This window comes from Lutra lutra, chromosome 9, assembly GCF_902655055.1.
Source record: "Lutra lutra chromosome 9, mLutLut1.2, whole genome shotgun sequence".
NCBI classification, from domain to species: domain Eukaryota; kingdom Metazoa; phylum Chordata; class Mammalia; order Carnivora; family Mustelidae; genus Lutra; species Lutra lutra.
Genome location: NC_062286.1, coordinates 88,782,672 through 88,806,855, shown reverse-complemented (window position 1 = coordinate 88,806,855; position 24,184 = coordinate 88,782,672). Strand labels below are relative to the sequence as shown.

General features: G+C 39.3%; 1 pseudogene; it reads right to left on the bottom strand.

The window, feature by feature from the left end:
* Positions 1 to 22,583: 22,583 nt before the first annotated feature.
* LOC125109842 (casein kinase II subunit alpha-like) lies at positions 22,584 to 23,401 on the bottom strand (annotated as a pseudogene).
* Between the last annotated feature and the right edge of the window lie 783 nt (positions 23,402 to 24,184).

Genomic DNA, 24,184 nt, shown 5'->3' with positions numbered 1-24,184 from the left:
TTCATTGTTGCTGGAGAAACTACTTTGGATGATTTCAATATTTTTTACATTTGTTGAGGCTTACTTTGTGGCCTAATATGTGGTCTAATCTCTAGAATGTTCCATGTGTCCCATTATTTTTAGGAAAAGGCAAACATCTTAACATGTCCTATCAAAATAAATAACCTGGTGCCTAACTACTCTACTTTTATTTTGTACCTAATTCCCCTTAGTCTAATTGCTTATGCCATACTACTTTCTTTTATGCCCTCAGATTTGCCTAACTTCCTCTCAATAATATAGGCTGCTCTTTCTTCCTGGAATGCTGTTTCCTCTCTTAGCTAAAATCCACATTATAACTCCTTATTGAACCACATTCTTCTCTTTAACAGAGTATTGCACAGTTGAAACAATACACTTATTTCTGTTTATCTTACTAATGCCTATCTTCTCCACCAGACTGTAAATTGTGATAGCAGGAACCAAGTTTATTTTGACTATTATTTTGTCTCCAGAAGCTAGCACGGTTCTTGGCACTATTAAGTTCTCTATAGGTGTTTGTAGAATACATGTATAAATGGAAGTAAAGGATGTGAATCTTCAATCCTCAAATTACAGCAACTATTCCAATTTTATTTAAGTCTGGTCACTAAAGCCAAACAGTCTACAATAAAGAAGGAAGTCTAAATGAGTAAATTAGCAGTTATTATTCAATGCTTTCTTAGAATTAATATACAACACATGTCTGTTCCACTTGGAGGAATGGTTTCTTGATGGCACCATTTGCTGAGTTATTTGATATGTTACATTTATTCTTATTGGAAATTTAAATGCCTATAATGTGCAAAGCATTAGACACAGCATATGAAAGACAATTTGTTAGTACATTAAGCATTCAGTTTTTCTCTCCACATTTTACTTCTCCAATCAGAGCATTTATGAACTATCATCACAGCTAATATAAAGGGGATGATTTTTGGATTTCTTTGAAACTGAAAAATCCATAATCTCATCTTTGTGCCACAGAATACAAAGATATATCTTGGAAACACTTTACAGATAATCTAATTAATTTACAAATAAGAAATGTAAGGTTTAGACTGATTAAATAATTAATTGAAGTCACAGAGCTGGGAATTAATCCCAAACTTCCAAAACCCTTAAGAAGGCTTATCCATTATAATGTGTTGCTACATCATATTTCTCAATTCATTCAATGCATATTTATAAGAAGTTTGCTTTCCTTATATTAAAAATAATGCAGGTGCTTCTGGTTTGAGCCACGAGGCAGTAATGGATATCAGAATTATCTTCTCAATATAGGTCATTATAAAACAACCATATTTAGGGATTGGAAGAAAGACAGTATAGGGCTGGGGTTCTTGGAAGAAGGGAATCCAGACAAGTTTCACAAGTACCTGGTTTTCTTACTGGGGGATCTCTGGAAGTCATGCCACAGGGAATTTGAGTCCAGAGTCCAGTGGCAATACTGGGCGGAGTCAGGGCCACCAAGGTGGCCACAATGTGAGAAACATGAAGTAAAAGAAGAAGGTGTCCAGAGGATGAGTTCTGTATAGGAGTTTCCTTGAATCTTTGCCCAAATACTAAGTGCTACATACATGGGATAAGACTGGAGTCCAGTAGGGAAGACCTACTAGGGGCTGGCGGGGTCCCACAATGCTGACAGACGTTGGAGAGTGGCTTTGCTTTAGTGAACACCACAGGTATCCGGTTGAGAGCACAGCAAGGCCAGAGCATGGAGCTATACTCATCACAGAATAAAGAATGCTCTAGATCTGCCCCAAAATAGGCGTGAATAGAAGGAAGCTGATCAGCCAGTAAATTAGTTAAACACAGTTCAATATTGTTCTAAGGAAATGAACATAAACTCTCTGCAACCCAATATCTACAATTTTCAGAAAGCCATAGAAAATGACTATACCAAGAGATGTTTGAATTCTAAGGTAGGGCTTCTTAACAGTTATTACTGGGGGACCTGGGTGGCTTGTAGGTTAAGCGTCTGACTCTTGGTTCAGCTCAGGTCATGATCTCAGGGTTGTGAGACTGAGCCATACTGAGGCTTCCCACTGGGCATGGAGCCTGCTTAAGCTTTTCTCTGTCCCTCTCCCTTTGCCCCTTCCCACACCCCTGCTCTGTCTAAAAATAAATAAGTAAATAAAACAAAATCATTTTCATCAATATATTCAAGGTTCATGGGAAAGAGGGATAAAAAAGAATGACAGATAGGGACTCAGCACAGAAATTCACATTTAAAAGAAGAATCTATGAAAATTCTGCATCAGCAAAACAAAATATCTGAATTCAATTTTTTTTTTCTGACAAGCTCAACACTAAATAAATAGTACAGAAGACAGATTAGTGGGATTTGAGATGGGGTAAGAAAAAACAATATAGAGAAAAATGGCTGGAAATGTCAGTGGCATATCATCTAACATATTTGTGATTGGAGTGCCAGAAAGATAGGAGAGAAAATTGGGGTAGAGAAAAATATTTATAGAAATAAAAACTGAAAAGTTTCATATTTAATGAAAAACATAAACCTGTGAAATTGAAAAGCAGGAAAACACAAAGCAAACCACATCACTTCACACTGATGTTAAACCAGAGACAAAAGGAAATCCTAAAAATAGATAAAAAAGCCACATTGATATGTGATATAAGGGAACAATGATAAAAATAACTGCTGAACACTCATCAGAAGTAGAATGATCAGGAAGAAAGTAGAATGACTCCTTTAAAATGGCATTATTAACCTAAAATTCTCTATCTTGCAAAAATGACTTTCAAAAGTGAATTTAAAATAAGAGCATTTCAGATAAGCAAAGGCTGAGATCATTTGTCTTTGGGAAACCTGCACTATAAGAAATCCAAAAAGAAGTTGCTAAAACTAAGTCAGCTGAGGGAAATTATAGCAAATTGAAACTTGGATCTATAAGAAAGAAGCAAAGAGCACTAAAAATGATAAATATGCAAGCAAATACAAAGTAACCCTTTTCTTTATTTCTGACTGTCTTTAAAGGAAAATTGACCATTTAAAACAAATATTAGACATTACTCTGGAGTTTATAATATAGATAGAGATAAAATACACATATGAGAGGCACAAAAAAGTTCACTGTTATAAGTTTTAAGTTACAGTAATATTATGAATTAAAGATGAACTGTAATAAATTAAATATGCATGTTGTAATCTCTAGAACAATCTAAAAATTTGAAGCAAAGAAGTATAGCTTAAAAGCCAATAGATGTCATAAAATGAAATAGCAGAAATTATTTCAGGGGCGCCTATGTGGCTCAGTCAATTGAATGGCCAGCTCTTAATTTTGGCTCAGGTCATGGTCTTGGGGTACTGGGATCAAGCCCTAGTTTGGGCTCCACACTCAGTGAGGAGTCTGCTTGAGGATTCTCTCTCTCCTTTCCCTCTGCCTCTCTCCCTGTTCTCCCTCTTTCTCTAAAATAAATAAAGAAATCTTATAAAAATTGGTCAAAGGAAGGCAGAGGAAAGAGAAAATAATAAATAAATATAAAATAAATTAAAAAAAGAAAGATAGCAGACTTAAAGGCATATAAAAATCACACTGAATACAAATGAACTAAATACACCATTTTAAAAACAATGATTATCATACTAGATAAAAAGTGGGACAATTAAATGCTATTTGAGGGGTGTCTGGGTGGCTCAGTCACTAAGTGTCTGCCTTTGGCTCAGGTCATGATGCCGAGGTCCTGGGATTGAGCTCTGCATCAGACTCCCTGCTCAGTGGGGAGCCAGCTTCTCCCTCTCCCTCTGCTTGCTGCTCCCAGTACTTGGGTTCCCTCTCTCTTTCTCTATATCTGTCAAATAAATAAATAAAATCTAAAAAAATAAATGCTATTTGAAAAAAATATATATATGCTTTAAATAAAAAGACACAGATTGTTTGTCAGGAAAATACCTGGATAGAAAAAATACCATGCAAAAACCAGCCATAAAATTTTGGACTGATTTTATTTTTTTAAGACAAATTAAAATTCAAAACAAGAAAAATTTCTAGAGCTAGAAAGATATTTCATTATTTTAAAAGGGTCAATGAGTGAAAAAAGAAAAAAAATCCTAAATGTGTAAGCACCTAATAAGATATGCAAACAGGTGTGAAGAAAGCTTTGTTTTTGGTAGGTCTACGAGAGGCAAATTCAAAAACATGATGGGAGAGTTTTTTGTACCCCCTGTTCTCTGTCATGAATGAAATATGTAGATAATAAATTCAATAAATAATCAGAATCTGAACCACACCACCTACACCTTGACTTAACTGAAAATTGTCCAACTCTATATTTTTTTTCTAGTTTACAAAGATACATCATTATGCTAGGACATAAAACATAACTTGGTAAATTAAAAATGATTGAAATCATAGAGGATTTGTTCTCTGCTTGTAGCAAAATTAAAATAAATGTAATAAGAGAAAGATACCTGGAAAATTACAAATACCTGATAGTCAAGTAACACGATTCTAAGTACTCTATGGTCCAAGGAAGAAATCACAAGAGAAATTAAGAACATATTTTGAGTTGAGAATTAAAACTCAATCATGTCAAAAGTTGAATTTATATTTTTAAATGATTAAAACAAAAAATGTTTAAAATAAGTTATCTTAACAATCTAGGAGAAGAGCAAAATAACATATGTAGAAGGTCTACATATGTTTTACATATGTAGAACATATGTAAAAGTAAGGATAAAAGGAGAAACTGCCAGGGTCCTCTTTAGTGGTTCACGCAATTCCTATCCTCTGTGTCTTTGTGTTCAGTCTGGGCCACTTTGGTGAGTAGATTCAACCAAATATGGGAAGATCCCTAGTCAGAGGTCTCTGGGCACAGTTGATCATCTATTTCTACCCTTCCTTTTGGACTTTCAAATCTAAGAAAAAAAAAATGACTCTAAACACTGTTTCTTTAGGACCACACTGTCAACCACAAGATTGTCCTGCCAAGGATCACCTCCACAAGGCAGGCAAAGCCCAAAACCCCGCATCTTTCTGTCTACAGCTAGCCCATTGACTCCTGTTGGGATCAGGGCCTGTAAGCACTGGAACTGACCTGAGGTTGGAGAGGGGTGATTGTCTCCTTCCCAGACACCCTGGTGCTGAAGGACTACAGTCCAGGTTTCCTAGCCCCTAGTTCTGCAGTCTTGTTAGTTACCTCATGGATTTTGAGACAGTGCCCTGGTCCCAGGCATGGGAGAGTCAACAATAAGATAGTTATTAGCTAAGTTATCCTTCCTTGATCCAGCACTGAGGTGCCTTAATTTATACCTGACAAGTAAATATTAATGTTTAGTGAATTATAAATCATAATTTAATATACTAAATTAATGTGATTATACATTAATATAATAAATCAATGAATCTTATGTTAAATCAGTTGAGCACAAGTACTGTTTGAAGGGACCTTTAAGGAGAGACATGAAATGTAGAAGTTCCTGCAAGTAAAGGTCACCGAGGAAGATACTTGTGAGCAGGAGGAGTCCAAGGTTTCTCCAGTCATCCCGTAGGTGAAATTATCATATACTCAGAGAGAAGTCCTGACTACTCTTCTCTAAATGTGGGCATCTTCACACTTGGGGCCCCACACATTCACATTCCTACTCTTCTGCATAGGCTCAGGGGAGCCCTCCAGGTGAGGGGTGCCTTACATCCACACAGAAGTGGCCCTGCTTATGTGCCCCTTCATCATGAAGACCTACAGGTTTAGGCCCTAGAAATATTCTGTGGGGAGTACAGAAGATGCCTCGGGTTAGCCTGGATCCCAGTGATGTAGGAAAATCCTATCTGGGAGAAGATGTGTCTTGTTTGGCTGAAAATATAAACCAAATGAAACTTACACTGAATGTTGTCTTCAGGGAAATGGAGGTGACAGAGCTCCCCATGGAAATAGAAAATGCTGCTAAATGAAATGAATATTAGGGAGACAAAATAATTCTATTGGGATGATAGAGAAGAAATAGTAGTCTAGGAGTCTGAACACCTGAGCTTGAATTTTTTTGGCTGGCATTTGACAAGTTACTTTATCTCTGTGATCCTCCCTTTCTTCATTTGCAAAGTGAGACACTGGTCTACATTAGGTGTTCCAACTCCCCCAGGTCCATGGGGAAATGACTATGATGGTTAAGTTCTGCTCCATTTGACAATAGACAAAACAATCTCCTTAAGGGACTATGGGATGGGTGACTGTACATCAGGCAAGTTTTTAGTGTTTATTCATAAATTGAATTTAATGCCTTAAAAGTGATGGCATTAATTTCCAATTATGTTCATGTCCATATGGTGTTTAGATTTTTTTTTTCTAATATCAGCTGGAGATAAAGAATGTGGCCTCTACCCCCACCCTCTCCCCCAACCCCTAGTTTTGGAAAGAAGGAAAATAAACAAAGTATTTTGCAAACCTTAAAATTCTGACTTATGTTTTGGCAATACAGGAATTTCTCCAGCCTGAATAAGAATTTGTTTAATATAAGGGAAGACTTAGGGGACATTCCAGTATATGTGACCATGTCTTAGGAATCTATATATACCCAAGCTCAGAAACTTCATTTGAAGAAATTTTAGTTTGTCTTATTGTATAAGATAGAACCACAATTAGCCTCTCAAGAGTGGGCAGTCTTCCCCAACTTCACACTGCTACAACACACTTCCCACCTGTTGTTTCCTTGCTGTGGAGCTTCTCTGGCACCATGGCCATGAGTGCTGTTAGGCTTTTAAGCATGTGTGACTGTGGAGTCACCACTGAGTCACTGATTAATGCGACCAGCCCCCAATGGACAATTCTTCCCCTTTCTTACCTTGGGGAAGGCAACCTCAGATATATTTCATATAGTCATGCAAGATGGAACAACCCATAACAGGAGATAATTCCATTAATCCTTATATTAGCTTTACCCCCTTCCCATATTTCAGTCCCCCAATCTTATTTCTGCTTCCCATGAATTACTTTCCTAAATAACTTACATGTGTAAAACCTTCCTCTTGGGATCTGTCTATGGGAGACCTCAATGTTATTAAAAATTTAAAATATTTCATTGACACAGGCATCTTTACCATAATATTCCAGCTGTCCATCTAAAACTTTTGCTCTTACTTAGGCCTTGATAATGACAAAAAGTGAAACTCATAATTCCCTGAGACAATGGCTGTCCTTTGAGGGGTGGGGGCATTATTTGTTAACTGTTGAGAGGGAATGAGAACAAATCTTTCATTCAAAATTCAGATGTCTTCCATTCAGATATGCCTGATTTTCCAACATTTATTTAATACAATTAAATCATGGTCACATATCTTAGTCACAAACTTAAAATGAAGACAGTAATTAGTTCTTTCTGAGACCTTTCATAACAGGAAGCTTGAGTGTCCTTGTAAGTAGGAGGCAAAAAAATTCATTATGCCAAATAAAGGCATAATTCTAAAACCAGAATTAACAAGTATTTCTATTCTATCATTTTCTCCTTAGGTATTTTTTAAGTAAAAGATAGAAAATATCATAGTTAAGAGATTAAAAAATAGAATGATACAGGGGAGGAGTCAAGATGGCGGAGAAGTAGCAGGCTGAGACTACTTCAGGTAGCGGGAGATCAGCTAGATAGCTTATCTAAACATTGCAAACAACTACAAATCCAACGGGAGATCGAAGAGAAGAACAGCAATTCTAGAAACAGAAAATCAACCACTTTCTGAAAGGTAGGACTGGCGGAGAAGTGAATCCAAAGCGACGGGAAGATAGACCGCAGGGGGAGGGGCCGGCTCCCGGCAAGTGGCGGAGCAACGGAGCACAAAATCAGGACTTTTAAAAGTCTGTTCCGCTGAGGGACATCGCTCCAGAGGTTTAAGCGGGGTGAAGCCCATGCGGGGTCAGTGTGGCCTTGGGTCCCGCAGGGTCACAGAAGGATCGGGGGTGTCTGAGTGTCGCAGAGCTCACAGGTATTAGAACGGGGAAGCCAGCTACAGAGACAGAGCTGAGGAGATCTCAGCTCGGGATTACCTTGAACTGGTCGCAGGCTCAGTCAGCTCAGAGCGCAGCCAGAGGCCAGGGTGATGGGAGTAATTGGGTGCTGTTCTCTGAGGGCGCACTGAGGAGTGGGGTCCCGGCCTCTCTGCTCCTCCAGGCCAGAGAATGGGAGTCCGCCATATTCATTCCCGTCCTCTGGAGCTCGATGGAAAGCACTCAGGGAACAAAAGCTCCCGAAAGCAAACCTGAGCGGATTACTCAGCCCGGCCCCAGGTAAGGGCAGTGCAACTCCGCCTGGGGCAAAGACACTTGAGAATCACTACAACAGGCCCCTCCCCCAGAAGATCAACAAGAAATCCAGCCAGGACCAAGATCACCTACCAAGGAGTGCAGTTCCAATACCAAGGAGAGCATAAGAATTCCAGAGGAGGAGAAAGCAAAGCACAGAACTCATGGCTTTCTCCCCATGATTCTTTAGCCTTGCAGTTAATTTAATTTTTTTTCTTTTTCAATTTTTTTTTCTCTTCTTCTGCCAAATTTTTTTTAACTTTTACCCTTTTCTTTTTTAATGTTTTTTAATTAGTTTATCTAATATATATATATATATTTGTCATTTTTATATTTTTTCTTTATTCGTTTTCTTTTTTTAAATTGTTTTTTTGTTTTTTTGTTCTTTCTGAACCTCTTTTTATCCCCTTTCTCCCCCGTCATGATTTGGGATCTCTTCTGATTTGGTTAAAACATATTTTCCTGGGGTTGTTGCCACCCTTTTAGTATTTTACTTGCTCCTTCATATACTCTTATCTGGACAAAATGACAAGGCGGAAAAATTCACGACAAAAAAAATGAACAAGAAGCAGTACCAAAGGCTTGGGACCTAATCAATACAGACATTGGTAATATGTCAGATCTAGAGTTCAGAATGACGATTCTCAAGGTTCTAGCCGGGCTCAAAAAAGGCATGGAAGATATTAGAGAAACCCTCTCGGGATATATAAAAGCCCTTTCTGGAGAAATAAAAGAACTAAAATCTAACCAAGTTGAAATCAAAAAAGCTATTAATGAGGTGCAATCAAAAATGGAGGCTCTCACTGCTAGGATGAATGAGGCAGAAGAAAGAATTAGCGATATAGAAGACCAAATGACAGAGAATAAAGAAGCTGAGAAAAAGAGGGACAAACAGCTACTGGACTACGAGATGAGAATTCGAGAGATAAGTGACACCATAAGATGAAACAACATTAGAATGATTGGGATTCCAGAAGAAGAAGAAAGAGAGAGGGGAGCAGAAGGTATACTGGAGAGAATTATTGGAGAGAATTTCCCCAATATGGCAAAGGGAACAAGCATCAAAATCCAGGAGGTTCAGAGAACCCACCTCAAGATCAATAAGATCAATAAGATCAATAAGAATAGGTCCACACCCCACACACACTCAAAGGATCTGTCCAACAAGAAGACCTAACAATTTTAAATATCTATGCCCCTAACATGGGAGCAGCCAACTATATAAGCTAATTAATAACAAAATCAAAGAAACACATCAACAATAATACAATAATAGTAGGGGACTTTAACACTCCCCTCATTGAAATGGACAGATGATCCAAGCAAAAGATCAACAAGGAAATAAAGGCCTTGAATGACACACTGAACGAGATGGACATCACAGATATATTCAGAAAATTTCATCCCAGAGAAACAGAATACACATTCTTCTCTAGTGCACATGGAACATTTTTCCAGAATAGATCACATCCTCAGTCCTAAATCAGGTCTCAACTGGTATCAAAAGAGTGGGATCATTCCCTGCATATTTTCAGACCATAATGCTCTGAAGCTAGAACTCAATCACAAGAGGAAATTTGGAAAGGACCGAAATACATGGAGACTAAACAGCATCCTTCTAAAGAATGAATGGGTCAACCAGGATATTAAAGAAAAATTGAAAAAAATCATGGAAACAAATGATAATGAAAACACAATGGTTCAAAATCTGTGGGACACAACAAAGGCAGTCCTGAAAGGAAAATATATAGCGGTACAAGACTTTTTCAAGAAACAAGAAAGGTCTCTGGTACACAACCTAACCCTACACCTAAGGGAGCTGGAGAAAGAACAACAAAGAAAGCCTAAACCCAGCAGGAGAAGAAAAATCATAAAGATCAAAGCAGAAATCAATGAAATAGAAACAAAAAAAACGATAGAACAAATCAACAAAACTAGGAGCTGGTTCTTTGAAAGAATTAATAAGATTGATAAACCCCTGGCCAGACTTATCAAAAAGAAAAGAGAAAGGACCCGAATAAATAAAATCATGAATGAAAGAGGAGAGATCACAAGGAACACCAAAGAAATACAGACAATTATAAGAACATACTATGAGCAACTCTATGCCAACAAATTTGACAATCTGGAAGAAATGGATGCATTCCTAGAGACATATAAACTACCACATATGAACCAGGAAGAAATAGAAAGCCTGAACAGACCCATAACCAGTAAGGAGATTGAAGCATTCATCAAAAATCCCCAAACAAACAAAAGCCAAGGGCCGGATGGCTTCCCGGAGGAATTCTACCAAACATTTAAAGAAGAACTAATTATTTCTCCTGAAACTGTTTCAAAATACAGAAATGGAAGGAAAACTTCCAAACTCATTTTATGAGGCCAGCATCACCTTGATCCCAAAACCAGACAAGAATCAAATAAAAAAAAAAAAGAACTACAGACCAATATCCTTGATGAACACAGATGTGAAAATTCTCACCAAGATACTACCCAATAGGATCCAACAGTACATTAAAAGGATTATTCAACATGACCAAGTGGGCTTTATTCCAGGGCTGCAAGGTTGGTTCAACATCTGCAAATCAATCAATGTGATACAATACATTAATAAAAGAAAGAACAAGAACCATATGATACTCTCAATAGATGCTGAAAAAGCATTTGAATAAGTGCAGCATCCCTTCCTGATCAAAACTCTTCAAAGTGTAGGGATAGAGGGCACATACCTCAATATTATTAAAGCCATCTATGAAAAACCCACCGCAAATATCATTCTCAATGGAGAAAAACTGAAAGCTTTTCCGCTGAGGTCAGGAACACGGCAGGGATGTCCGTTATCACCACTGCTATTCAACATAGTACTAGAAGTCCTAGCCTCAGCAATCAGACAACAAAAGGAAATTAAAGGCATCCAAATTGGCAAAGAAGAAGTCAAACTATCTCTCTTTGCAGATGATATGATACTATATGTGGAAAACCCAAAAGACTCCACTCCAAAACTGCTAGAACTTGTACAGGAATTCAGTAAAATGTCAGGATATAAAGTCAATGCACAGAAATCAGTTGCATTTCTCTACACCAACAACAAGACAGAAGAAAGAGAAATTAAGGAGTCAATCAATCCCATTTACAATTGCACCCAAACCATAAAATACCTAGGAATAAACCTAACCAAAGAGGCAAAGAATCTGTACTCAGAAAACTATAAAGTACCCATGAAAGAAATTGAGGAAGAAACAAAGAAATGGAAAAATGTTCCATGCTCATGGATTGGAAGAACAAATATGGTGAAAATGTCTATGCTACCTAAAGCAATCTACACATTTAATGCAATTCCTATCAAAGTACCATCCATTTTTTTCAAAGAAATGGAACAATAATCCTAAAATTTATATGGAACCAGAAAAGACCTCGAATAGCCAAAGGAATATCGAAAAAGAAAGCCAAAGTCGGTGGCATCACAATTCCGGACTTCAAGCTCTATTACAAAGCTGTCATCATCAAGACAGCATGGTACTGGCACAAAAACAGACACATAGATCAATGGAACAGAATAGAGAGCCCAGAAGTAGACCCTTAACTCTATGGTCAACTAATCTTCGACAAAGCAGGAAAGAATGTCCAATGGAAAAAAGACAGCCTCTTCAATTAATGGTGCTGGGAAAATTGGACCACTTCCTTACACCACACATGAAAATAGACTCAAAATGGCTGAAGGACCTCAATGTGAGAAAGGGATCCATCAAAATCCTTGAGGAGAACACAGGCAGCAACCTCTTCGACCTCAGATGCAGCAACATCTTCCTAGGAACATTGCCAAAGGCAAGGGAAGCAAGGGCAAAAATGAACTGTTGGGATTTCATCAAGATCAAAAGCTTTTGCACAGCAAAGGAAACAGGCAACAAAACCAAAAGACAACTGACAGAATGGGAGAAGACACATTTCTTGATTGGATTATTTGTTGAGTGTTGAGTTTGCTAAGTTCTTTATAGATTTTGGACAGTAGCCCTTTATCTGATATGTCGTTTGCAAATATCTTCTCCCATTCTGTCCGTTTCTTTGATCTGTACTATTGTTTTTTTAGTTTCTATTTCATTGATTTCTGCTCCGATCTTCATGATTTCGCTTCTCCTGCTGGGTTTAGGCTTTCTTTCTTGTTCTTTCTCCATCTCCTTTAGGTGTAGAGTTAGGTTGTGTACCTGAGTCCTTTCTTGTTTCTAGAGAAAGGCTTGTATTGCTATATATTTTCCTCTTAGTACTGCCTTTGTTGTGTCCCACAGATTTTGAACCATTGTGTTTTCATTACCATTTGTTTCCATGAATTTTTTCAATTCTTCTTTAATTACCTGGTTGACCCATTCATTCTTTAGAAGGATGCTCTTTAGTCTCCATGTATTTGGGTTCTTTCCAAATTTCCTCTTGTGATTGAGTTCTAGCTTCAGAGCCTTGTGGTCTGAAAATATACAGGTAATGATCCCAATCTTTTGATACCAGTTGAGACCTGATTTATGACCCAGGATGTGGTCTATTCTGGAGAATGTTCCATGTGCACTGGATAAGAATGTGTACTGTGTTGCCTTGGGATGGTATATTCTGAATATATCTATGATGTCCATCTGGTTCAGTGTGTCATTCAAGGCCTTTATTTCCTTGTTGATCTTTTGCTTGGATGATCTGTCCATTTCAGTGAGGGCAGTGTTAAAGTTCCCTACTATTATTGTATTATTGTCAATATGTTTCTTTGATTTTGTTATTAATTGATTTATATAGTTGGTTGCTCCCACGTTAGGGGTATAGATATTTAAAATTGTTAGGTCTTCTTGTTGGACAGATCCTTTGAGTGTGATATAGTGTCCTTCCTCATCTCTTATTATAGTCTTTGGTTTAAAACCTAATTGTTCTGATACAAGGATTGCTACCCCAGCTTTCTTCTGATGTCCAAGAGCATGGTACATTGTTTTCCATGCCCTCACTTTAAATCTGGAGGTGTCTCCGCGTCTAAAATGAGTTTCTTGTAGGCAGCATATTGATGGGTTTTGTTTTTTATCCAATCTGACACTCTCTGTCTTTTGATTGGGACATTTAGCCCATTAACATTCAGGGTAACTATTGAGAGATATGAATTTAGTGCTATTGTATTGCCTGTAAGGTGACTGTTACTGTATATTGTCTCTTTTCCTTTCTGTTTTTTTTTTTTTTAATTTTATTTTTTATAAACATATATTTTTATCCCCAGGGGTACAGGTCTGCGAATCGCCAGGTTTACACACTTCACAGCACTCACCATAGCACATACCCTCCCCAATATCCATAACCCCACCCCCCCTTCCCAACCTCCCTCCACCCATCAACCCTCAGTTTGTTTTGTGAGATTAAGAGTCACTTATGGTTTGTCTCCCTCCCAATCCCATCTTGTTACATTTATTCTTCTCCTACCCCCTCAACCCCCCATGTTGCATCTCCTCTCCCTCATATCAGGGAGATCATATGATAGTTGTCTTTCTCCGATTGACTTATTTCGCTAAGCATGATACCCTCTAGTTCCATCCACGTCGTCGCAAATGGCAAGATTTCATTTCTTTTGATGGCTGCATAGTATTCCATTGTGTATATATACCACTTCTTCTTTATCCATTCGTCTCCTTTCTGGTTTACTACTTTTAGGTTCTCTCTTTGTTTAGAGGACCTCTTTCAATATTTCCCACAGAGCTGGTTTCAAGTTTGCAAATTCTTTCAGTTTTTGTTTGTCCTGGAAGCTTTTAATCTCTCCTTCTATTTTCAATGATAGCCTAGCTGGATATAGTATTCTTGGCTGCATGTTCTTCTCGTTTAGTACTATGAATATATCATGCTAGTTCTTTCTGGCCTGCCAGGTCTCTGTGGATAAGTCTGCTGCCAATCTAATGTTTTTACCCTTGTATGTTACAGACTTCTTTTCCTGGGCTGCTTTCAGGATTTTCTCTTTGTCGCTAAGACTTGTGAATTTTACTATCAGGTGATGGGGTGTGGACCTATTTTTATTGATTTTGAGGGGTGTTCTTTGCATCTCCTGGATTTTGATGTTTGTTCCCTTTGCCATATTCGGGAAATTCTCTACAATAATTCTCTCTAATATATCTTCTGCTCCCCTCTCTCTTTCTTCTTCTTCTGGAATCCCAATTATTCTAATGTTGTTTCGTCTTATGGTGTTAATTATCTCTCAAATTCTCTCCTCTTGGTCCAGTATTTGTTTGTCTCTCTTTGCTCATCTTCTTTATTCTCTGTCATTTGATCTTCTATGTCACTAATTCTTTCTTCTGCCTCATTTATCCGAGCAGTAAGAGCTTCCATTTTTTATTGCACCTCATTAATAGCTTTTTTTTATTTCAATTCCTTTATTTCTCCAGAAAGGGCTTTTATCTCCCCGGAGAGGGTTTCTCTAATATCTTCCATGCCTTTTTCGAGCCTGGCTAGAACCTTGAGAATCTTCATTCTGAACTCTAGATCTGTCATATTACCAATGCCCATATTGATTAGGTCCCTAGCCTTTGGTACTGCTTCTTGTTCTTCTTTTTGTGGTGAGTTTTTCCGTCTTGTCATTTTGTCCAGATAAAAATATATAAAGGAGCAAATAAAATGTTAAAAGGGTGGCAAAGACTCCAGGGAAATGTGCTTTAACCAAATCAGAAGAGACCCCATATCGTGGGAGGGAAAAAGGGGATGAACACGAAAAAAAAAAAAAAAAGAGGAAGAAAAGAAAACAAATAAGGAAAAAATATTAAAAAAAAGAAAATATATGTATATACAAAAATATAGTTAGATACAATGGAGGATAAAATATGACTATAATAATGAAGGTTCAAAAAACATTATTATTATTATTATTATTATTTGGTAAGGTATTATTAAGATAAACTAGTTAAAAAAACATGTTAAAAGAGGAAAGGGTCAAATTTAAAAAAAAATTTAGCAGAAGAAAAAGTAAAGGAAAAAAAATTAACTGCAAGACTAAAGAATCATGGGGAGAAAGCCTTGAATTCCTTGCTTTGCTTTCTCCTCCTCTGGAATTCCACTGTTCTTCTTGATAAGTGAAGTTGGTCTTGGCTGGGATTTTTGCTGATCTTTTGGGGGAGGGGCCTGATGTAGTGATTCTCAAGTGTCTTTGCCAGAGGCAGAATTGCCCCTCCCTTACCAGGGGCCAGGCTAAGTAATCCCATGGGGTTCGCTTTTGGGAGCTTTTGTTCTCTGAGCACTTTCCGTAGAGTTCCTGTGGACAGGAATGATAATGGCGGCCTCCCAGTCTCTGGCCCGGAGGAGCTGAGAGCTCGGGGTCCCGTTCTTCAGTGCGCCCTAAGAGAAAAGCCCCCAATTGCTCCCATCTCCCTGGCCTCTGTTCGCGTTTGGAGAAAAGCGCTCAGTCGCTTGTGCTTGGAGAAAAGCGCCTGGTCGCTCAAGCTTGGAGAAAAGCGCTCGGTCGCTTCCATCTCCGTGGCCTCTGGCCGCGCTCCGAGCTCACCCAGCCTGTGATCAGTTCAAGGTAACCCCAAGCTGAGAGCTCACTCCTTGGCTTTGTTGCTGTAGCCGGCTTCCCTGCTCTAATACCTGTGAGCACTGGAACACTCAGACACGCCCGGTCTTTCTCTGATCCCGCGGACCTGGAGTTACGCTGACCCCATGTGAGCTTCACCCGGGTTTAGCCTCTGGAGTGATGTCCCTCCATGGAGCAGACTTTTAAAAGTCCTGATGTTGTGCTCCATTGCTCCGCCACTTGCTGGGAGCCAGCCCCTCCCCCCATTGTCTATCTTCCCGTCACTTTGGATTCATTTCTCCGCAGGTCCTACCTTTCAGAAAGTGATCGATTTTCTGTTTCTAGAATTGTTGCTCTTTTCTTTGATTTCCCATTGGATTTGTAGGTGTTCGTATTGTTTAGATAAGCTATCTAGCTGATCTCCTGCTACCTGATGTGATCTCAGTCTGCTACTTCTCCGCCATCTTGACTCCTCCCTGAGTTCAGTCTTTAAAAAAAGACAAACAAAAAACAAAAAAACAAAAAACTTGATGTCAATGGAGATTTTGAGGTCTTGAATAAAAACTATTCAGTTACTCAGCAAAAAATCTATACAAATATTATGTGTGTGGGTGTGTGTATATGTGTATGTGTGTGTATGTGTGTGTGTGTAACACAGCAGTTAGCAAATATAGCTCATGGGACAAATTCAGCCAAATTCAGTATTTGTATGGCCCACCAACTAACAATGAATTTTATAGATGTTCATTAGCAATCAATATGATAATAAAGAATATTAACTTTTCTCATTTGTTTTAAAGATTTTATTTAAAAAAATCAAAGATCTTCATGACACAACTTCTTCCCAGCAAAGATATGTTTTGTTATGCCAACTGCACAACAACCAATAAATCGGGCAGAGGAGGAAGGGCTGCTGATTTTATACTTAAAAAAAAAAGAAAGAAAGAAAGAAAAAGGGACCACTTCAAAAAAAGTCAGAGGATAGTTAAAAAAGTGTTTCAGAGTAATTGTCAATACAGCTGTTTTATATTGGCATCCCGTTTCCTGCCTTCTAATCCCTGCACACACAGGATAGAGCTTAGGAATAGTGTCCCAACATAAAGGATACCAAAGAGGTAATTTACAAGAATGCAGAAGTTCTTACTCTGTGAAAGACAAATACTATATGATTTCATTCATATGTGGAATTTAAGAAAGAAAACAGATGAACATCTGGGGCCAGAAAAAAGGTGGAGAGAGGAAAGCAAACCGAAAGAGACTCTTTTTTAAAAAAGATTTTATTTATTTATTTGAGAGAGTGAGAGAGAGGATGAGGGAGAGAAGGTCAGAGGGAGAAACTGATTCCTTACTGAGCAGGAAGCCCATTGTGGGACTTGATCCTGACTCCAGGATCATGACTCATGCCAAAGGTGGTTGCTTAACCAACTGAGCCACACAGACACCCACCATAAGAGACTCTTAATGTATAACGTTATGATGAGTGCTGGGTGTTCTATGTAAGTGATGAATCACTGAATTCTACTCCAGAAACCAATATTGCAGGGTATGTTAACTGGCTAAAATTTTAATTTAAAAAAAGCTGGTAGTCTATAAACCCTTGCCCCTCCCCCTCACCCAGTTGGGTCTTTTTTTATTTTTTCATGCTTCTGTAGTGACTTCTTAGGTAACATGGGAAAAAACCTCTCCATATGTGTTCTAAAAGGCTCTTGAGTGACATGTCAGAGTCTTCTGTGTTCACCTTCAGTTTCTTGCAAGGTCTGATGTGTTTTAATATGTTCAGCTTCCCTTTATACCCTTTCTCCCCCTCTCAAAAGAAAAAATTCATTAGGCTTAAGTTTCCCATTCAAATTCCAATCCAGTGCACATGTGATTACAAATTGCATCTCTTGCACATCTTTTGCTTTTAGCTTCTTCACAAATTCAATATGGAACTCCCATTGTATTCTAGGGCATACACATGTTAAGACCAGTAAATATCCAGCATAAGGGGCAGAAAGGAAGAAAGTCATCATCCACACAGTCCAGATCTTTCTCTATGTTTAGAAACAATTTAAAATGTGGCTTTATCTTCCTCTAAAGTTTACCATTGTATTTATTCAGGCCATCACCTTGATAAAGTTGCTATAGCCAAGAAGGGTTATGTGTACCAATGACACCAGGTGAAAAAGACTTGTGAATCTATAAAGGTAGGGGAATGAAATGAAGACTTCAGACCTTAAAATAAGTTGGAAGAATTTTTCCTAATTCCTATGAGCAGCTCTGTTAATCAAATAATGGCAGAAAATACAGAGCTTATGGTTTTGCTATGGTACTTGGAAAGCCAGGCTTCACTCAGTAAAATACCTGATTGTAAGGGTCTATTTAGCTGAGCGATTCCATCTAGTTAAACAGTGATTTTGTTGTTTATGCAGTAAAACTTAAACTGACCCTGCCCCTCCCCCCCCCCCCCCCGGAACTTACTTAAAAGCAAGTCCGGGAAACCAGTACCAGGTAACAAAACCCAAATACAAGGGCGGGTTAGGCCAGGTGGAGACATCCAATCAGTGGGGGGGGGGGCATACTGTCTCCCTAGCTACCAAGGAGTGTGGGCCTCGCCTTTTGGGCACCAATTCTGACCAAGGTGATAGGCTAGTTCAAATATCTACTATAGGGTAAGTTGTAATTCAATTGGCCACCGGTGTGTGACCTAGCGTGACTATACAACTTTCACTGTGTGTTGCAATCTCATTGGCCACCTGTGTGTGGCCAGGCCCAACCACTTGGCCTTTGCTCTATAAAAGTTAGTCTGTAAGGCAGGGAGGGGTTGCCCTCTCTGTAAGAGGCGGCCCTGACTGGTCGGTTTGACGGTCGGTTTGATTCTTGATGCTTGGCGCAAAATAAAGCTTTGCTTGACCTTCGCTTTGTATCAGTCTCACTCCTTTGATTACGGGCCTAACACTGATAAACTTAGGTGGTTGAATTTCAGTGGAAAATCCACTGTACATGCACAAAAGTTGGCAACTTTTCTATCCTCAATTCCTGGCACTGCTGAGACACAAAGGAAAATGGTGAAGGTTCCTTAATCCCTAGAGATACTTTAGTTGTGGTGTTTTTAAAGGCCTTTGACCCTTCCTAGTACCGTGGGTAGTACCAAGGGTGTATAAAAGTGGGAGCCACGAAGGGCCTCCACTAAACAGGGCTGCAGGCCCCTCAGATGTGAACATGAGACACTAACCCAGTGAGACTTTTACATGGGGATTTTACACCTCATCTTGTTAATAAAACCTAATCTGTTTTTACAACAAAGAATTCTAGCACTGAAATTTCACATATGAAGGACTTTCACACATGAAAGATAAGAGTAGTCTATACAGATGCACAGCAAGGGGAGGCCGGGCTGTAGGCAGAGAGTTTTCAGTTTTCCCACAGTGACAGGGCTACCATCTCAGACTACTGGAGGCTGTGGGTCTGCTCCTACCTGTCAGATGTATTTATAGGACAGAGGGGCAGGTCTTCTCACTGGATGGCTGTGAGGAATGGGGAGGGTAGGAGGAAAAGAACATAGAAAGCTTAAAACGCACCTCTGTGTGGACACAGCTCCCATCAGGCCTTAAAGCATTATTAATTTGAAACTTACATAGAGAATGTTTCTTTTGTAATTTGTTGCTTTTGTAAAAAGAATTGTTTTGCCCAGTAATTAACCATTCAAAATAGCCAAATCAGATAACCCTGAAAAAGATTTTGCCTTCCCCTTCTTACCAGCCATATCTATCTATCTATCTATCTATCTATCTATCTATCTATCTATCTGGGAGATGAAAGTGGATAAGACCATGGTGAGGAGCCTGGGAGGGAAGGTATTAAATTTTTTTAAAAATTTAAATTCAATTAATTAACATATAGTATTATTTGTTGCAGGGGTATAGGTCTGTAACTCATCAGTCCTATATAATACCCAGTACTCATTATAATGCATAACCTCACCAATGTCTATCACCCAGCTACCCTTCACCCTCTTCCCCTCCAACAACCTTCAGTTTGTTTCCCAAGATTAAGAGGCTCTCATGGTTTCTTTCCTCTCTGGTTTTGTCTTGTTTCATTTTACTGCTCTGAGCCTATGAGCCTCTGCCTTGTTTCTTAAATTCTACATATGAGTGAGAGCATGATAATTGTCTTTCTCTGATTGACTTATTTCACTTAGCATAATTACCTCTAGTTCCATCCATGTCATTGCAAATGAGAATATTTCTTTTTTTTTTTTGATGGCTGCATAATTTTCTGTTGTATGTGTATATACCACATCTTCTTTATCAATTCATCTGTTGATGAACATCGGGGCTCTTTCCATACTTTGGCTCTTGTGGACATTGCTGCTATAAACATTGGTGTGCATGTGCCCCTTTGAATCACTATGTTTGTATCTTTTGGATAAATACCTAGTAGTATAATTGCTGGGTTGTAGGGTAGTTCTATTATTAAGTTTTTTGAGGAATATACATATTGTCTTCCAGATTGGCTGTACCAGTAATTAACCTATCTCAAATTAGGGTTTTCCCTAATTCTCATTGATGAGTAAACTTCGTCTTGGGTGGATGTTCTTGCTAATCTTCTGGGAGAAGGGCCTGTTGCATTGATTCTCAAATGTCTTTGCCCCAGGAAGATTTGCAGTGCCCTTGCCAGGGACCAGGCTAAGTAATCTGCTCCAGTTTACTGTAGGTGGCTTTTGTTCCCTGAAGGCTTTCTGCACAGCCTTAGGGGATGAGAATGAAAATGGTAGCCTCCCAATCTCTGGCCCCAGAGCAGAAAGCTTGGAGTCCCACGCCTCAGTGTTCCCTCAGAGATAAACTATTAATTACTCCTGGGTTCCTGGTCTCTGACCACACTCCATGCTCACCAGCTGCTACTTCTCCTGGGGGAGGAGAGGGGGTTTCCCTGATTTTGCCTTACCATTTATTAGCAACCTGAGCTGAGAGCCCATTCCTGGGCTCACTCTTTTCAGTGGCTTCCCTACTCCAATGCCTGGGAGCTCTGCTGCATTCAGGAACCCCCCATCTTCCTGTGACCCTGAGGTTCCTGATACCACACTGTCCCAGTGAGGGTTCCACCCCCCAACCACTTAGTCGCCTAAGTGATGTCTCTGACCAGGGCAGACTTCTAAGAGTTCTGATTTTGTGCTCCACTGCTCTATCACTTGCCAGTAGCTGGCTTACAGAGGTTCCTTCCCCTCAAGGTCTATGTTCCTATATATTTCCTTGAATTCACTACTCTGTACCTCCTCCCTTGCAGAAAGTGGTCACTTTTCTATTTGTAGAGTTGCAGCTATTCTTTTCTTTGACTTCTGGTTGAATTTGCAGGTGTTCAGAATGGTTTGATAGCTATCTAGCTGAATTCCTTGGACCAGACAAAATTAAGGTCTCCTACTCCCCAGCTGTCTTGAACTCCCTGGTAATAATTTTTTACGTAAACTGTAATTAAAATTGTAAGTGAGTTGGATTTAGGGTTAGGTCAATTAGATATGATTCCTACTACTGAAAAGATGTTTTCAGGTCTTGTCTACACTTTGTGTAGATTTTTAGCAGCACAGTGAAATGAAGATATATTTTCAGTAGATTTGCCAAGACAGACAAGCCCACTGAAGCATCTTTGGAGCAAAGTGATATAAGTGGATAGAAGTACACTGGTCTTACAGGTTGGGTCCTCTCTTTCTCCTTCCTTCCCACCTCCCTTGAGGAATCTACATTTTTTGATCTTCAAGTGAAGAGCATGGGATACAAACCTCCCTATATATGGGATGGTGGGGGAGGCAATGGGAGACATGGGAAGAAATCTCCACCCAATCACAGCCACAGAGATTGAGGCTGGTTTACCTTTGTTCTTTAGTGAGGAGGAACTGAATTTGGAAGGGAAGAAAAAAATTGTCTGTGAAATATTCTACCTGTAAGTAATTTTTCAGGGGATCCCTGAGTTATGAAAAGTTAGAGTTAAGAAAAATATCATCCTATGTACTTTTTAAAAATGATTTGGCTCATATATATAATGCAGTATCACTCAGCCATCAGAAAGGATGAATACCTACCTTTTATATCAACATGGTTGGAACTGGAGGGTATTATGTTAAGTGAAATAAGTTAGTCAGAGAAAGACAATTATATGGTTTCACTCATATGTAGAATATAAGAAATAGTGCAAAGAATCATAAAAGAAGGGAGGGAAAACTGAAAGGGAAGGGGTTAGAGACGGAGACAAACCATGAGAAACCCTTGACTCTGGGAAACAAACTGAGGGTTGCAGAAGGGGAAGTGGGTGGGGGATGGATTAATTGGGTGATGGGCATTAAGGAGGGCACGTGATGTGATGAGCACTGGGTGTTATATGCAACTGATGAATCATTGGCTAATTTAATTTAAATTAAGAACAATAAACATGCTTTCTTAAAAGAAATAAAAATACTTCCTCAACTAAAAAAAGTGATTTGAACTATTATAAATCCACAAGCAATGGTTCAGACAAGGTGCTTCTGGGATGCCTGAGTGGCTCAATCGGTTAAGTAGCTGCCTTCTGCTCAGGTCATGATCCCAGGGTCCTGGGATCGAGTCCCACATCAGGTTCCTTGCTCAGCAGGGAGCCTGCTTCTCCTCTGCCTCCACCTGCCACTCTGCCTGCCTGTGCTCTCTCTCTCTCTGATAAATAAATAAATAAAATCTTAGAAAAAAAAATGGCCATGGTGCTTCTGAACCATTTCACCCCTCTCTACCAGGTCTAAGCTGCATGGAGGAGAGAATGGATTCCCCCACCTCTGTTTAGGGATCAGGAGATGAAGGGGTCATTACTGTTGGGTGTGAGTGCCAGGAAGAAGCATCCCAAGGAGATCGATAGCCACTGGTAAGCCTGCCAGAGGTCCAAGGGGTGAAGCAAATGGCACTAAAGAAATCCCTGACATCATATTAGCACTACTGACAGATGTACTGCCACCTACCCACCCTTCCCACATGCTAGTCGAGCTCATTCAAGTCTGGTCCTTCACAACAGGGTGGAAATAGAGGTGCTCAATGGCCTTTCCTTTGGTGAGCCATGACCTGAAGTCAGATTGCCAAACCTTGTCCAGGAAATCCAAGACCTCAGGGCTGACGAGGTTCTGGTTTGCATTGTAGAAAACATGTTCCCATCACGTACAGGAATAACTGCCCAAGATATCATTGAAAGGTGGATCTAATTCCATGTTATATTTGTCAGTTTAGTCATACAACATATGTAATCTGACTCTAGAACCTTGGATATGTTCACTGGCTCATTATAATTATGTCCATGGAGTAATGGCTACTTCAAGAAAACCATACTTTCCAGCATACAACCCAAGCTCCACATATTCAACCTATTTATAATTGTATGTCTGATAGGCCAAAATAGCTCAAGACCCTTGTAATATCAGGAAGCAACTTGGACATTATATCCTTGACCAGGATGGTAAAACTCAACCAAACCCCTGTCTATTCACTGTAGCTTTCTGTACTCATGACCAGTCATGACATTATGAACCTTCATTTCTCTGTGCATAATTCCCATGCTGTGACAATACTCCAGGGTCTTTGGAATCTCACACATGTAAAATCAAGTATCATAGTCTGTTAACTTCTAGTACAATTGCTTGAATACTGTCATTCACATGTTGAAAAACAGAAGTAGGTTTTCGTGACACAGGGTGTTTCACAATGTCTGCCAGTGCAATGATTTTGGGATCACCTCATAAATTCTCCAAAATTTTTATTTCACAGTTGATTTTCTTTGTCTTTATTGGATTGAGAAAGTTTTTTAAAGATTTATTTATTTACTTATGAGAGACAGAGAGAGAACACAAGCAAGGAGAAGGGGCAGAGGGAGAGGGAGAAACAGACCCTTCACTGGGCAGGTAGCCCAGTGAGCTTGATCAAGGGCTTGATCCCAGGACCCTGGGGTCATGACCTGAGCCAAAGGCAGATGCATTTTTTTTAAAGATTTTATTTATTTATTTGTTAGAATGAGAGAGATCGAGGACAAGCAGTGGGGGAGGAGCAAAAGGAGAAGCAGACTCCCTACCAGCAGGGACCCCAATGTGGGCCTCAGTCCCAGGATCCTGGGATCATCATCTGAGCTAAAGGCAGACTATTTAACCAAATGAGCCACCCAGGTGCCCTGGATTGAGAATTTTAACAACTTCTTCATTGTTTGCAATGTCAATGTTGGCACAGATCTGACACATTAGACAGGATGGCCAACAAAGCTGGACTTGACATTTGGAGATCTGGTCATCCCCAGGTTCAGAAGCTTCTGCAGGCAAGACCTTGTTTCAGACCTGTTTTCTTCACACTTTGGTGGAAGCAGCAGCAGAGTTTCTGGAAACTTAGTTTTGAATCTCAGTTAAGTTAGTTTTCCTTCTATACCCAAATCACT